This window comes from Sorex fumeus, unplaced genomic scaffold, assembly GCF_029834395.1.
Source record: "Sorex fumeus unplaced genomic scaffold, SorFum_2.1 ptg000065l, whole genome shotgun sequence".
Lineage (NCBI taxonomy): Eukaryota > Metazoa > Chordata > Mammalia > Eulipotyphla > Soricidae > Sorex > Sorex fumeus.
Window position 1 is genome coordinate 5,914,537 of NW_026606122.1, and position 15,382 is coordinate 5,929,918.

Sequence of the window (15,382 nt, forward strand, 5' to 3'; positions counted from 1 at the left end):
AGGCATGCGCCAAACCACGCTGGCGAATTAGCTCAAGAGTTTTCGAAGATAGGCGACTTTTTGTGGCTATCTCTCTCTTGGCGTTCCTCGCACATTCATGGAGGTGCTGAACCAGTCGATCGTATTCCTCGTCAATGTTGTCAACAATGGCATCTTCCCATGTTGCCGCAATAGTACCAAAGAGTTCCCAGTTGGTGGTCGTTCTGGGAGTTCTCTTTTTGAACTTTGCAGCCCTTTCTCCCCGCTCTGTGAAGTAGAATTTTGCACGAAGGAGACGGTGGTCCGATCCCGTTCGAAATTTTGGGACAACAGCGACATCAGTCAGGCAAAACCGTCGATTGAATATGATGTGGTCTATTTCGTTGTGGAATCGTCCACCGGGAGACTCCCATGTCCATCGTTTAGATTCTGCCTTCTGGAACTGTGAGTTACCATGAATGGTCTTGGTCGACATGATGAACTCAGACAGTCTCTCACCTTGTTCGTTCCATTCTAGGCCATGGGTTCCGATGTGAAGTTCTTCAGCTGATCTTCTCGGTCCTATCTTGGCATTAAAATCACCCACAATGATCTTGTAGAAGGTGTGGTCTTCTTTATAGAACTTCTCTAGCTCCATGTAGAACTTCTCGATTTCTCTTTCATCATAATGAGATGTTGGTGCGTAGACAACGAAGATAGAAACTGCAGGCAGTGAGCCACATCTATTCAAATGTAAACGTCCGATTCGGGTTGTTAGGCATTCGAATGAATCAATGCTCTTGGCCAAGTTTGTGTTGACAAGGACACCAACGCCTCCAACACCTCTTTTATCGCATGTTCCGAGGAACAATTCTTCTCCAGTGTCGAAAACGGCATGGTGAGATTCGTGCCTTCTTGTCTCGGTCAGACCAATGATGTCGTACTTGATCATTCGCGCTTGTACCATCAGGTCCTCGATGGATGCATCTGATGCTAGCGTACGTGCATTGAAAGTACAGACGATCATTTTTGTCTTCCTTCGTTGTGGCAGCCTAGGTCGGCCTTGAGATTTTGTCGGCCTCTCCTTTCTCATCCTTCTCAGTGCTGCCATGTCTTACAGAACAATTTTCAAAAATTTTTATTTTGCATTATTAAACTAAGGAGTAGCTGAAAATGGTGATGTTATTCATATGCATCTTTGGAGTTGGTAACTGCTCTACTAAAGTAAAAAATAACACACTTTTAAAAATTTTTTTAAATTTTTTTTATTAGTGAAGCACCATGAGGTACAGTTGTAGATTTACAATTTTTTGTGCTTGGGTTTGATTATACAATGATCAGATACCCATCCCTCCACCAGTGCCCATTTTCCACCACCATGGATAATATCCCCCCCACCCCCATCCCCCCATCCCCCCCTGCCTCTGTGGCAGGGCAATCCCCTGTGTTCTCTCTCTCCTTTTGGGTGTTGTGGTCTGCAAAAGAGGCATTGAGTGGCAAACATGTTCAGTCCATAGTCCACTTTCAACATGCATCTCCCCTCCTGGGAGGATCCTCCAAACACCCTTTATTTGGAAAATAACACACTTTTATTTGTCCCTTTTTGTTTGCACTTCGGTGGTTTTTCCAAAATGTTTTTCTACCATGCCACTTTATAATGGATATTGGTGCGAAAGATAATCAGAGTTGTGACAAGGTAAGAGGCTGAAAGATGGATTGGTGACATATGGGAGGGTCCTCACTATTTCTATCAGTTGATAACTACAAGGAATTTGATTACGTTACATTGTCAAGGAGACATTTAGGCAGAGACTTGAAGGGAATGGTGTGTGGGATCATAGCTCAATTTTGGTTTGGGGGACCACATCCAGTGATGCTCTCAGGGATAAGTCCTGGTGCTCAGGGAACCAAATGGGATGCCAGGGATCGAACTCAGGTTGGCCGTGTTGCAAGGCAAGCACACTACCCGCTGTCCTATTGCTCTGGCCTGTCCTGTCTCAATTATAATCTTAAACTGATTCATATACACAAAGAGCAAAGAGAAATTGAAGAAAATGGCTAGACCAGTTAATATTGGCAGCTAAAAATTCCATTTTAATAAGCAAAGATTCCTTTGTTTACATACGGTTTTATCTTGTGCTGCTTCAAGATTAAACTGGATTTAATCAAATGCACTAACCAAGTGCTCGTAATAGCAGATTTTCTTTCTCTCTCTCTGTCTCTCTCTCTAATATGTTCTAGGGCAGCTTCTGTGAGCAAAGCAGGCAAGTGGAATACCCATTCTTAGGAGGTGAGGAAGGATTGAAAACCTGTACTTTTTCTGGTTCTAGTTCCCAGGTCAATAGTTAGTCACATTTTTTAACTTGCAATTACCAAGTCCATGGAATATTTTAAGATAGTGGATAAACATGAAGGAAGGCTATGATGCTGAAGCAGAAGAAATATGAACTAACTGTGGACTTACATTGATGAAGTAATCAGGGCCCAAATCCTGTAGTATTCAAGAGTGATGGGAACATTTTGGTTTATACTTTTATGAGTGATAGAGTTTGAGATTATGAGTAACCTGATTGAATCCTCTAGTACTGGATAAAGAATAGAATATATGGGTACTGGCACAAGAAGGAAGCAGTCACACAGTTACCTCCAAGAGATGATAGTGACCATAGTAGAATGGGAGAGGCAAAGAAGTGGACTGTTGTGGATGCATTCTGAAGGTAGGGATGGAAACTGATGATGGGTGAAAATGAGGTGGAGATATAAGGATAAGGCAAGAAAGACTACCAATTTGAGGCCGAAGCAGCTGTCCGGATAAAGTTACTGTCAAAGAAAATGGGGAAGCAGAAAAAGAGCAGGTTGGGGGATCTAATTTAACCATAAATCTCAATAACACAGAGAGTAGGGCATTTGCCTTGCACGCGGCTGACCTGGGAACTAGGCTTTGATTCCTCCGCCCCTCTCGGAGAGCCCAGCAAGCTACCGAGAGTATTGCACCCACACGGCAAAGCCTGGCAAGCTACCCATGACATATTTGATATGCCAAAAACCGTAACAAGTCTCACAATGGAGACGTTTCTGGTGCCCGCTGGAGCAAATAGATGAATAACAGGAGGACAGTGCTACAAGTGCATTTAATCTCATAAAATAAGATTAAAAATCTCATTTTAATCTCATAAAATATCTCCATTGTGACAATTGTTACTGTGTTTGGCATATCGAATACGTCACGGGGAGCTTGCCAGGCTCTACCATGCAGGCAAGATACTCTCGGTAGCTTGCCGGGCTCTCCGAGAGGGGCGGAGGAATCGAACTCGGGTTGGCCATGTTGGCCGTGTGCAAGGCAAACGCCCCACCCGCTGTGCTATTGCTCCAGCCCACAGTTTCTGTTAAAAAAAAAAAAGAAAAAAGAAAAGTGTGGTAGTTCCTCAGAAAGCAAAGCTTCAAAATTCCATATGGCCAACAATCCCATTTCTGAATTTAGGCTTAAAAGGAGGGAGCGAGGGAGGAGAGGGAGAGCGGGAGAGACGGAGCAAGGAAGGAAGAGGGGGAGGGAGACAGAGAGAGAGAGAGAGAGAAAGAGAGAGAGAGAACACTGAAGACCATTATTCATGATAGACCATCGGTGGAAACTACCCAAATAACTATCAGCAGATGAACGGACAAGTGCCATGGGGTACACATACACAAACACACACACACACACATACACACAGGCTATTATTCACCCCTAAAAATGGAAAGCACTTGGGGTCAGAGCGATAATAAAATGGTAGGGCTTTTGTCTTGCACATGACTGATCTGTGTTCGATTCCTGGCACCCCGTAGGGTCCACTGAGCCTGCCGGGAGTGATTCCTGAGTGCAGAGCCAAGAGTAAGCCCTGAGCACCACCGGGTGTGCGATCCCTCCCTTCCTCTCACCACGAAGTAAAGGAACAGACTTTTGATCTATGCTACAGCATGAATAAACCTCAAAGACACTATGATAAATGAAGACAGACACCCAGGGACAAACATTCTATGCTCCCACATTATGAGGCTGGAAGAGCCAAATTCCTAGGCCACAAGCAGAACAGTGATGATCACGGGGCAGAATTATCGCTTCTAGCATCTGGTTCCTGCTAGGGATGGTGACTTTTCTTACCAAGGAAGAGAGGTGATGGTTATGGGGACAGAATTGTCAGTGGATTTCCGGATGCTGAGCTGCACAACCTCATTTTATATCTAAAATTGGCACATTTAGATATACACATGGAGATATCATAGGGGTGGCTGTGAGTCTAAATAATCTGAAAATATCTGTATTGCAAACCATAATGCCCACAAGGAAGGAGGGAGGGGGGCAGAGGGGGTGAGAGAGAGAGAGAGAGAGAGAGAGAGAGAGAGAGAGAGAGAGAGAGAAGGAAAGTGCCTACCATAAAGGCAGGCTGGGTAGAGGGCTGGAGAGAAACTGGGTACATTGGTTGTGGGAAAAGTCCACTGTTGAAGGGATAGATGTTGGAACATTATATGACTGAAACCCAATCATGATCAACTTTGTAACTGTGTATCCCACTGTTATTCAAATAAATAAATAAATAAATAAATAGAAAAATGTCTGAAAAGGTTTTGAAGTTTGAACAAATGTAAAATTCCTAAAAACACACATAAATTTTAGTGTCAAGAGACTGGATGAGATTAGCAATGGGATAAGTTACCAAAGAAGAAAACTAGTACAAGAACTATATCCTCAGTCAAAACCAGTGCTGAGATGTTTGGAGAAAAATAAAGCAAACAGTAATAGAGACAGAAAAAAGAAAATCCAATTGAAAACAAAGAAAAGCACAATAATATAAACATTAAAGTTAATTAAATATAAGCTAAGATACTAAAGTAGTCTAAGGAAAGATATATGGTGTCAAACGCATATACTAGAATAGTTTAATGAATATTTATGAGATGATTGAGCTATTCAAATATTAGACCATGATTATTACACATTTGTCTACACATTTGTCAATATTAAATCTATGAACTTTATCTTTAATAAGTGAATTTATGGCATATAAATTATAGCCCAATGAAGCTGCATCAAATTTAAAAATTAATTTAATATCCAGGGGTCAGAGAGATAGTACAGCGGGTAAGCTTTCCTTGCATATGGCCAACCAGGGTTCAATTCCCAGCACTGCATACACCCTTCCAGGAGTCATCCCTGAGCACAGAGCCAAGAGTGAGTCTTGAGCACCACCAGGTGTGGACAGAAAAACAAAAAATAAAATTGTGCTATGGATTACTACTCTGTATTTTTAAAAATTTGATCTGTACTTATAAACACCCATGAATAGCTAAAGCAATCCTTGGGAAAAAGAAGATGGGTGGCATCACCTTCCCCAACTTCAAACTCTAATACAAAACAGTAATAATTAAAACAGCACGGTATTGGAATAGAGACCGACCCAAAGACCAATGGGAAAGAGTTGAATATCTCTCAAATATATAATAACTTAATCTTTGATAAAGGAGAAAGAAATGTAAAGTGGAGCAAGTAAACCCTCTTCAACAAATGGTACTGGGAAAACTGGACAACTACTTGCAAAAGAATGAACTCAGACCTTTGTCTAACGCCAGACACAAAAGTCAGATCAAAGAGGAATAAAGACTTCTATATCATACCTGAATCCATAAAGTACATGGAGGAAAATATAGGCAGGATACTCCGTAACATTGAAGGTAAAGGCATCTTTAAGGATGAAACACCACTGACCAAGCAAGTGGAAACAAACATAAACATATGGGACTACATTAAACTAAGAAGCTACTGTGCCACAAAAGAAATGGTGACCAAACAGAGAGCCCACGGAATGGGAAAGATTGTTTATCCAACATCCATAAGATAATGGATTGTATCTAGAATATACAAGATATTAGTAGAACTGTACAAGAAAAAACCTCCAACCCCATCAAAATATGGGGAGAAGAAATGAACAAACTTCCTAAAAATACAAATAGCCAAAAGATACATGAAAAAATGCTCTACATCACTAATCATCAGGGAGATACAAATCAAAACAATGAGATATCTTACACTACAGAGACTGGCACACGCCAAAACAAACAACAACAAAAAAAAACAGGAGCAACAACTGCTGGAGCAGATGTGGGGAGAATGGGACTCTCTTTCACTGTTGGTGGGAATGCTGGCTGGTCCAGCCCTTCTGGAAAAAAATATGGGCATTCCTAAAAAAAACTAGAAATTGAGCTTCCATATATATTGCTTTGAGTAATATCACTTCTGGGAATATATCCTGGAAAAAAACATAGTAGAAATGACATCTGTATGCTTATTGCAGCACTATTCACAATAGTCAGAATCTGGAAACAATCTGAGTGCCCGAGAACAAACAACTGGTTGAAGAAACTATGAAATACTATGGAATACTATGCAGCTGTTAGGAAAGATGAAATCATGAAATTTGCTTACAAATGAATGAACATGGAGAGTATCATGGTAAGTGAAATAAGTCAGAAAGAGAGCGACAGATAAAGAATGGCCACTCATTTGTAGAATATATAATAACATATTAGACTAACACCCAAGGACAGTAGAGACTAGGCCAGGAAGATTGCTCCATGGTTGGAAGCCTGCCTCACAAGCTGGGGGGATAAGGTAGCTGGGATAGAGAAGGGATCACTAAGATCACTAAGTCAATGATGGTTGGAGGGATCGCTTGGGATAGGAGATGTGTGCTGAAAATAGATCAAGGCCCAAACATGATGGCCCCTCAATATTTGTATTGCAAACTATAAATGCTCCAAAGTAGAGAGAGTAAGAAGGAAATTGTCTGCCATAGAGGGAGGGGGTGTGGTGGGGTGCGGGAGGGATACTGGGGGAATTGGTGGTAGAAAATGTACACTGGTAGAGGGATGGGTGTTTGATCATTGTATGACAGAAACTCAATCATGAAATCTTTGTAACTATATCTCACGGTGATTCATTGTAGCACTGTCCTACCGTTGTTCATCGATTTACTTGAGTGGGCACCAGTAACGTCTTCATTATGAGACTTGTTGTTACTGTGTTTGGTGTATCGAATACGCCCTGGGGAGCTTGCTAGACTTTGCCGCGTGGGCGGGTTACTCTCGGTAGCTTGCCGGGCTCTTCGAGAGGGACTGAGGAATCAAACCCGGGTTGGTCGCATGCAAGGCCAATGCCCTACCTGCTGTACTATAGCTCCAGCCCGGTGATTCATTAAAAATTTAAAAGAATAAATAAAATGGTGTAGTCCATTGGACAAATAAAAATTGATCTGTGCCTCTGGGAACAATGGGAAGAACATGAGCTGACTATAAAATAAGTAAGGAAGTGAAAGATAATTTTCATATGGTTTCACTAATGTGGAATATAAAAAACTAAAGCAAGCAAACTGGCAAACAAAACTTTTATATTTGTTGAAAACTTTGGTGGGCTGGAGCGATAGCACAGCGGTAGGGCGTTTGCCTTGCACGTAGCCAACAGGGCCGACCCGAGTTCGATTCCTCTGCCCCTCTCGGAGAGCCTGGCAAGCTACCGAGAGTATCTCGCCCACACGGCAGAGCCTGGCAAGCTACCAGTGATGTATTCGATATGCCAAACACAGTAACAACAAAGTCTCCAATGGAGATGTTACGTTACTGGGCCCGCTCGAGAAAATCGATGAACAACGGGAAGACAGTGACAGTGACAGTGAAAACTTTAGTAATAATCAAAGAGAAAGATATCTAGGTGAAAGGGAGGAGTATATTGTCCTTTCAGAGGGAGGATATCTTCCGAATAGTGCTGAAGCAAATCAAGATCTGTCTGGTAATACTCCAGGAGTTGGGAAGTGCCAGGGACCAAACCTGGGCTTCAACATGTCAAGCATGCACTCAAATCATGTAAGTTCCGTCCACAGTTTCTGGTTTTCTGGTTTGTTGTTTTTGCTGTTGTTGCTTGTTTGCTTGTTTGTTTGTTTGTTTGTTTGTTTGTAGGACTGTGGATTGAACTTCATCTCATGCATGCAAGATGTTAAGATTTATTCCTGGGTCACATTCCTAGCTTGAGGGTCTCTTTTGAAAGATGGAAGCTACTGGAATTTTGTGACAGATACCATGAACCCTACACATATATAAAGGCTAAGCTATTCTCATAAAAAATAGAGGCTCATTAAGTCCCAGAAATTTCATATCTTGTTATCTGCCTCCAAGACGCAAAAACATTTATTTGAAAATATATATCCACACCATTGTTCACTGCAGCACTTAGTGCAATTGCTAGGATATGGAATCAATCTAGGTGTACAATGACATATAAATGGATAAAGAAGTTTTGGTATTATATATATACACACAATGTAATACTATGCAGCTGCAAGAAATGATGAAGTCAATTCACTGCAACTTGGAAGGAAATGGAGGTTATCATATAAAGGAAAGTGAGTCATAAGGACAGATACCTGATGATCTCACTTATCTATGGGATATAGAATAACAGGAAAAGGGGGTGCAAAGTATCAAAGTGAGGGCAAACCAATATAGAAAGTAGAAGGACATGGAAGGAGAAATTTAAGGGGTAGTAATAAATAAGCAGACAAGAGGTAACAGGTACAGGGGGAAGGGACCTTCACATGAGTAGGGTAGGCATGTATTACATGTATATATATATATACATATATATAACATATATACTACATGTATATATACCCGGCAAGCTACCGAGAGTATCTTGCCCACACGGCAGAGCCTGGCAAGCCACCCGTGATGTATTCAATATGCCAAACACAGTAACAACAAAATCTCCAATGGAGATGTTACTGGGCCCGCTCGAGCAAATCAATGAACAACAGGAGGGTCTTCGAGCATATATACTATATATATACTACAGATCCAATAATACTCTAGACATCAGAAACTACAATAATCAAACTTAAAATGTGCCTGTTATGGAGATAGGCTAGGGGCAGGAGTTAACCTGGGAATATTGGTGGAGGGAACATTGGCGGTAGGATTGTGTTGGAACGTTGTATGCCTGAAACTCTGTTATGAACAACTTTGTACATCAAGGTGGCTAAAAAATAATTTTTAAAATATTGAAAATTAATGGAAATTAATTTTAAAGAGGAAAAAAGAATTTAGCATTCAGTTATCCAGCATTTCTACTCCCACAAATTCATTCAGGGGAAATAAAAGTATGCAAAAGGACCTATGCATGAATATTCATAATATCATTATTCATAATCCTCAATACTAGAAGCACCCAAATTTTCATCAATGAGTGAATGGATAAATATCTTATGATGCATTTATACATGGTCAATTGCACAGCCTTCAATATAAAAAAACACATATATATAAAATCATGGATGAAGTTCAAACACTTATATTGAGCTGAAGCCCAGAGATGTAGCTTGGTGGTAAGGTAATCTGCCTTTACAGTTTGGTCCTTGGCACTACCCACATAAAATATGATACCTGTCAATGCCTATGTGGTCCACAGTGTCACAAATGCTCCCTCCATACACTGAAATAGCAACAGAGTTGGGGAGATAGCTCAAAGGAATGGAGTACATATTTTGCATGCTCAAGTCACTGATTTTGTTCCTTGGCACCTCTAGGTTTCCTGAGCACTCACACCACATGGGAGAGCCCTGATGGCCTCATGCAATTCTGAATTGCTGGGTCCCCACAAGTAAAGGTCAGATCCTGTGTTGCCAGGCCAAATATCACTGGGAGTTATTCCCAGACTCACCAACACTGCTATAGAAATTTACCCCCTCCAAAACACACACCTAAATAAAGTTTAATTTCTGCCCAGTTTCTTTTGTTTATTTATTTATAAATTAATAGATTCATGAATTATTATTTTATTCTGTTTTTAATCTACTTTAATCTAGTTAAAAATTTAAAATGTTCTCTGATTTGGCCTATGAGTCACTTGCAGCAGGAAGGAATATTATGTCCTTTTACATGTCACCATGATTCCTTGAGCACATCTTGGCTTTTCTGCACAACAAATTGTCCAGGTTCATTTTGTACCATTCCTGCCCAGCACAGAATAACACATATCTTACAAATAAAATTTTTATTAGTTTTCATCATATTGGAGCGATAGCACAGCGGTAGGGTGTTTGCCTTGCACGCAGCCAGCCTGGCCGAACCGGGTTCGTTTCCTCTGACCCTCTCAGAGAGCCCAGCAAGCTACTGAGAGTATCTTGCCCACACGGCAAAGCCTGGCAAGCTACCCGTGACATATTCAATATGCCAAACACAGTAACAACAAGTCTCAAAATGGAGCTGTTATTGGGCCCGCTCGAGCAAATCCAACAACGGGAGGACGGTGTTTGACAGTGTTTGTCATCATATTGTGTAAAACAGAATTTTGTTAAATATTTACTATCAAAGGGTTAAAATATAACTGAAATTTTGTGTATTACTGTGCTCACAGAGTAGGAGTTATTCTCTGCTAAAATATAAGACTTAAACAATCCTCTATCTTCTTAGGTCTTCTAGTTAATTTGAGAACTGCCAGAAAAGAGCAGTGGAGTAAGATGTTCTGCTGGATATTCAAAAGAGAGGAATATATTATCCATTCCCTTTGTCTTTTGGCAACCCTGAGACCTGCAAAACAAATACAATTAGGCAGGTAAAGTAAATTCTCCAAAGGAAAGTAAATTTATCTGCTAGTGTTAATGAAGCTTCTGCTGGAAGATAATTATGGGATGCAAAGTGAAATATATGAAAGTGAAATTAAAATGTCTCAACTGAAATAGCTCTGTAAAGAAGGTCTATGTGACTAGGCAAGCAAAGTGAAGAAACAGGTTGAGCACAAAAGCTGAGCTCCATATGGAAGGAGTATGGATTGTTTTACTAGAACTAATAATATACTAAGGGAATGATAATGGACTAATTTTTGTATTATGAAATGATTTTATTACAATTTTACATTTTACATTGTATTTCAAGAAAGCATATTTAAAATAGAGATGAGTTTTTAACAACATAAAAGAAGAACAGACCATAAATAGGACCAGAGGTTTATTTGGGGGGCCTCCCCAGTAGTGGCCAATGGGTCCCCAAGGACACCCCTGGCAATACTATGCCAACATAGTCTGAGAGTTCTTTAATAAAATATGTCCTGGGCTGGAGAGACAGTTCGGTGGGTAGGGCTGTTGCCTTGTAACCACAAACAACAAAACACTGTCCTCCCATTGTTCATTGATTTGCTCAAGCGGGTCCAGTAACATCTCCATTGTGAGACTTCTTGTTACTGTGTTTGGCATATTGAATACTCTCGGTAGCTTGCCAGGCTCTCCAAGAGGGGCGGAGGAATCGAACCTGGCATGGCCAGGCTGGCTGCCCTACCGCTGTGCTATACGAGTAGCTGTGCTCCCCTGCTAGAACCCCCAATCAAGCCATGTAACCAAAAGCCAAAAAAATAATTATAATAATAAAATATATCCTATTTTTGTTTTGTTTTGGGGGCTCAGGGCTTACTCCTGGTTGTGCATTCAGGGATAACTCCTGCAGGATCCTGCCCCATAAAATAAAAAATACATTAAAATGAAAAAAACAAAAAAGAATCACTTTTGGACTGAAACGATAGTACAGCAGATAGGACATTTGCCTAGAAGGCAGCCAACATAGGTTTGATACCAGACATCCTATTTGGTTCCCTAGGTGTTCTTGAAATGGTTCTGACCCTGCTAAGCAAGTAACATACTTAGGGAATTTTGCTTCGATACTCTCCCCTCCTTCCTGCCTGACAATGCCCATCAGATATTCTTTTTTAATATTATTATAAACCATTAGGGTAAAGTTATGTTGGTTGGAGAAAACTGATACAGTTGTTTATTCATTCAGGTGTTTAAACGTGATTCTTTTTGGTTTGGGGCCACACTTAGGGCAGTGCTCAGGGCTTACTCCTCTCTCTGCACTCATGGATCATTCCTGCAAGGTTCAGAGGATCATATGGGGTACTGGGGATTGACTTGCCCTCTTCACTCCCAGAAGCTTCCAAGGGAATGTTTATGAGATTAAGGGTCTACCTAAGGGAGTGAGGTGGTTACTAAGGGGCCAGAAGTGCCTACATTGCATGTTCAAGGAGTAGAATTTGATCAATAACGTTATACAGTCTTCTGCGCACTACGAGGTTATGCTCTGCGGAACCTGACGATTGTATGACTGGTTAGTGAAGTGTTGGCATGAGTCCCCAAAGGCCCACTGAGTGTTCAAAGACTCAAAGTTCCCACCATCTAAAATCAAATGAAGATAAAACCATCTGGATGATGCTCATGATTAAACCTCTATGTAAACTTTTATAGATTTTCCTTTTTGATTTTTAATTACAAAATTTTTATTAGATAAAAATTTTATCTCTTTTATCAAGGATATACAAGATACTGGTTGAACTCCACAAGAAGAAAACATCCAACCCCATCAAAAATGAAGCAACAAAATGAACAGAAACTTTCTCAAAGAAGAAATCCAAATGGCAAAAAGGCACGTGAGAAAATGCTCCACATCATTAATCATCAGGGAGATGCAGATCAAAACCACAATGAGATATCACTTCAAACCACAGAGACTGGCCCACACCCAAAACAACAAAAGCAACCATTGTTGGCGCGGATGTGGCGAGAAACGGACCCTCCTTCACTGCTGGTGGGAATGCCGACTGGTTCAGCCCTTTTGGAAAACAGTATGGGCGATTCTCAAAAAATTAGAAATTGAGCTCCCATTTGACCCAGCAATACCACTCTTGGTAATATATCCCAGAGAGGCAAAAAAGTATAGTCAAAGTGACATCTGCACTTGTTCATTGTAGCACTCTTTACAATAGCCAGAATCTGGAAAAAACCTGAGTGCCCAAGAACAGATGACTGGTTAAAGAAACTTTGGTACATTTACACAATGGAGTACTATGTAGCTGTTAGAAAAGACGAAGTCATGAAATTTACATACAAGTGGTACTACATGGAAAGTATCATGTTAAGCGAAATGAGTCAGAAAGAGGGGGATAGACATAGAAAGATTGCATTCATATGGGGAACAGAAAATAACAAAATAGGAGACTAACACCCCAAAGTGGCCGAGATTAGTACCAGGATTTTTGCTTCATGGCTTGGAGGCCAACCACACATGCTAGGGGAAAAGGCAACTCAGATAGAGAAGAGAGAACCAAATAAAGGGTGTTGGGAGGATCCTCCCAGGATGGGAGAGACATGCTGAAAGTAGACTATAGACCAAACATGATTGCCACTCAATGCCTCTTTTGCAAACCATAACACCCAAACGGAGATAGAGAAAAAAAGGGGCAGGGGGGTTGGGGCGATGGGGAGGTGGGAGAGATACTGGGACCCGTGGTGGTGGAAAATGGGCACTGGTGGAGGGATGGGTACTTGATCACTGTATAACTGAAACCCAAGCACAAAAATTTGTAAGTCTACAGCTGTACCACATGGTGTTTCATTAATAAAAATTTAAAAAAATAATAAAAAGGAAAAATCACAAATATTAATTCTTTTGTAAATATATTACCAGTAACAATAATTTTTAAAATCCTCACTTCTTGCTTTTATGGATATTCACTCAATGTAATACCAACATGCACTCTTTCTCTCCCTCTGTGTCCTTGCAATGTTATGTCCTATAATTTTGGATTGAAAGTATCTGCTTTAAAAAAAATTTATCTCTTTAAATTTTAGAGAGATAATACACTGGGTATGGTACTTTCCTTATATGCAGTCAACCCGGGTTGGATCCCTAACATCCCATATGATCTCCCAAGCACCACCAGGAACTATTCTGGAGTGCAAAGGCAGGAGCAAGCCTTGATCATCACAGGGTGTGGCCCCCAAACAAAAAAATATATATATATTACAGCACCATGATTTACAAAGTTATTCACTGTTGGACTTTATTTTTTTTTATTTTGCATTATTTATTAGTGAAACACCATGAGGTACAGTTGTAGACTTAAAAATTTTTGTGCTTGGGTTTCAGTTATATCCCTCCACCAGTGCCCATTCTCCACCACCACTAATCCCAGTATCCCTCCCACCCTCCCTCTCCCCATCCCACCTTGCCTCTGTGGCAGGGCATTCCCTTTTGTTCTCTCTCTCCTTTTGGGTGCTGTGGCTTGCAAAAGAGGAATTGAGTGGCAATCATGTTAAAAAATATGGATCACTTCACGAATTTGCATGTCATCCTTGCGCAGAGGCCATACTAATCTTCTCTGTATCGTTCCAATTTTAGTATATCTGCTGCCAAAGCGAGCACCACGATTGGACTTTAGATATACTATGTTCCAGCACCAATCCCACTACCAGTGTCTTCTCTCCATCAGGGTTCCTGGGTTCCCTCCCATTCTTGCTCCCCCACCCCCACGCCCCATCCCTAGCCTGCCACCTTGAAAAACACATTGTTTTGGCTTTTTTAGCAAAGGGATGTCACACCTGGCGATGATCAAGGGTTACTCCTGGCCCTGCACTTAGGAGTTACTCCTGGCTGTGCATGGAGGGACCATATGGGATGCTGGGGATCAAACCCGGGTCGGCCAAGTGCAAGGCAAAAGCCCTCTCCACTGTACTATCACTCTGGCCCCAACAGACGCATTTTTAAAAGTTTGGTTGTTGAAGTTTGGATCTCTTGCTTTCAGTGTTGTTTATTCTGTGGTTTGGATATTTAGCTATATCAATCCTTTACATCACCAATGTACTCAGAGGCCCTTGATCCCTGCTCTCCATTGCTCCCTGTCTATCTTATAGCTTTTGTATAAAGTTATGGCTTTTAAAGATTTGGGGGGTGTAAAAGGAGAGAGAAAACAAAAGGGAATGCCCTGCCACAGGGGTGGGGTGGGATGGGGGATGGGGAGTGGGAGGGATACTGGGAGCACTGGAGGTGGAGAATGGGCACTGGTGCAGGGACGGGTATCTAATCATTTTATAACTGAAACCCAAGCACCAAAAATTTTAAGTCTACAACTGTACCACATGGTGTTTCACTAGTAAAAAAAGAAAAAAAAGAAAAAAAAAGATTTGGGGGGTGGATGTGGAAAATTACTTGTCTTGTGGCCATGAGACAAATTTCTCATATAAGATTGCTTGGACCAGCCAATACAGATTGACCTGTCCTTTCATTTGGTCTCTCTTTCTTCTATGTGTACCAATGAATGGGGATAGTTTTCGGTTATAGCTTGATTGCATCTTAATTTTAATTACGCTGCAGGATCATAGGACCTGGATACTTGCAGTTCAAATAAATTCTGGTGTTGTATTCTTCCATTGTTTATTTCATCCCTGACTTACTGTCTTAGCCCCACCCTTTTACCCCTCACACTTTATTTAAACACCGTGATTTACAAAGTTGTTTGTGATGATTTATTACAGGCATTCAATATTTCAACACAAAATCCCACCACCACTGTACCCTT

The 15,382-nt window shown here is 41.0% G+C and overlaps 1 non-coding gene across 1 annotated transcript; it reads right to left on the bottom strand.

Moving 5' to 3' along the window:
• Positions 1-14,122: 14,122 nt before the first annotated feature.
• LOC130036779 (U6 spliceosomal RNA) lies at positions 14,123-14,225 on the bottom strand. The gene has a single exon (XR_008794446.1). It is a non-coding gene; the product is annotated as a U6 spliceosomal RNA (small nuclear RNA).
• Between the last annotated feature and the right edge of the window lie 1,157 nt (positions 14,226-15,382).